The 2,274-nt window shown below is 49.9% G+C and overlaps 1 pseudogene; it reads right to left on the minus strand.

Annotated features, from left to right (window-relative positions):
• Positions 1 to 309: 309 nt before the first annotated feature.
• On the minus strand, positions 310 to 1,668 carry LOC147003899 (igE-binding protein pseudogene; annotated as a pseudogene).
• Positions 1,669 to 2,274: the final 606 nt, after the last annotated feature.

Genomic DNA, 2,274 nt, shown 5'->3' on the forward strand with positions numbered 1-2,274 from the left:
TTCCCTTGGTCAGTCTGGATTTTTCGCGTGAGTCTTTCTGGTATCCAAAATGGGTTGTCTTCATTCTGTGGAAAAACACAAACAGCTCCCCTGGATCTTATCAAAATAGGATCCGGTCCTTTCCATTTGTTACTTAAAACATCTTTCCATTTAACCATTTCTTTGGGCCTATCTGGCTCTGAACAATGACGTTCAGCCGCTGTATGGCCATGAGCATCAAGATTTAAAAAATTGAGTGTAAAGAGTGCCATAGACACAGACATTCTTGGTACTCGGGGTAGAGCCTCCTCGATTCCCCTTTCTGTTTTATTAGATAGGATTTGAGGGTGCGGTGTGCCCGCTCAATAATACAGAGTGTTTTTGGGATTGGAGGATGGCGGCCGCTAAGCCTGCATTGGTGAGAGGTCCCCCGAGCTCTCAACAAACCCTGAGCCAATCCTGTAAGCCTTTATTCTTTCTTGGGGCTATGGCCGCTCGACACTCCTGTGTGGCTTGCTCATAAATGAGCTGTTCTACCAGAGGTGCGGCTTGCTCTGAATCTCCAAAAATACGCTCTGCTGCCTCTGTCATTCTGGCCACAAAATCTGAGAAGGACTCCTGGGGTCCCTGGATGATCTTTTTTAATTGTCCAGTGGCTTCACCTGTTCGGGAGAGCGCCTTCCAGGCCTTAATAGCCGCGGAGGAAATTTGGGCATAAGCTCCCCAGTGATAATTTGTTTGATCAGCGGTATAAGCTCCCTGACCCGTTAACAGGTCAAAGGTCCAATCTCTCTGCTCTGGAGTCAAAGCGGCAGCATTTGCTCGGGCCTGCGTTTGTGCAGCCTCTTGCCATAGTGCTCTCCATTCCATATATTTGCCCGCACTGGGGAGAGCAGCTTTTGCAATCATTTGCCAGTCGGCAGGAGTTAATGCCTCGCCAGCAAGCCTGTCTAACTGCACCAAGGTAAAATTAGCATTGGCTCCATATTTACGGACCGATTCAGCAAGTTCTTTAATCTGTGTATAATCTACTGGAGCGTGAACATGCCCACCCTCGGCTCCTTCAAAGACCGGAAATGCCTGTTGTATCTTCCTTTGTGCCTCTCTTGAAATGAACGAGTCTGCGCACTGCCTCTCTGCACAGGGCTGACGCACTACGCAGGGCGGGGGCTCCACATAGGGCGGGGGCTCCGCATAGGGCGGGGGCTCCGCATAGGGCAGAGGTGCACTATGACTTTGAAGCCGACTGCCCGGAGGTCGAGCAGCAAGCTGGCATTCGCCAGCCACTTTTGGCTTTTTTCTTGACCTATAAGCTCGCATTTCTCTCTCATAACGAGCTGCTCCCTCCTCCAAGTCTGTTTTCTCAGAAGGGCTAATTTCTTCATCTGATTCACAGCTACTAAGAACTGGCTCTTTAAACTCATCTCTTTTCTCCTCTTTCCTTCTAATCTTTCCCCAGGTATTTTTCCCTGACATTAACTTTTCCTCGGGTTCAAGACCCGTGGAAAGGCCTGTATACTTATTTGGTGCACCATGTTTCCTCTTTTTTCCTGCTCTCTCTCCCCGCTTTACTTCTGATAGACTGTCTTGAATTTTGTCCAGAATTCTCCACCCCACCTTAACCACTTGTTGACATATGAAAAGGAACAAAAAGGCTTTTAACACTAGAGAAAGTTCAAGACCAGACATACCTTGTAAAGCTGTAACGCGTCTCGCTGCAGCTCTGGTTCTGCTCCATCCCCCAGCTGAAGAGTTCTGAATCCACACCGGATCCTTCTCAACAGTCTGTTTTGCGGGAACACTTCATTACCACAGTTCCCCAGATGAAGAGTTCTGAACCCACGCCGGATCCTTCTCAACAGTCTGTTTTGTGGGAACACTTCATTAACTGCTCCTTCCCCGTGATGTAGTAGCTCCCGGGTTTCGGCGCCATTTATTGCCCGCGCTTTTGTTCCCCCTTGTAAGAACACGCTCAGGGCAACCGGAATCTTCTGCGGCACAAGCTTTATTGCTTACCCCTTCAGGAGCCAGTGGAGAAGAGAGCCAGAGAGAGAGAGAGAGAGAGAGAGAGAGAGAGAGAGAGAGAGAGAGAGAGAGAGAATGGCGGAAACCCGTCCCTTTTATGGAGGACTGTCCTCCGCCTCAGATGTGTCGCTCCCTGATTGGCTGCAGCCCATTGGCCGGAGTTGTCGTCACGGGGAAGGCAGAGCACATGGGGTGGGAAGCTACCCCGACACATGCGCAGCTTGCTTGTTTACTAATTAGAACACAGGTGCCAGTGCCATCAGCGCCATC

Source organism: Mus caroli, unplaced genomic scaffold, assembly GCF_978045245.1.
Source record: "Mus caroli unplaced genomic scaffold, Mus_caroli_1 scaffold_7, whole genome shotgun sequence".
Lineage (NCBI taxonomy): Eukaryota > Metazoa > Chordata > Mammalia > Rodentia > Muridae > Mus > Mus caroli.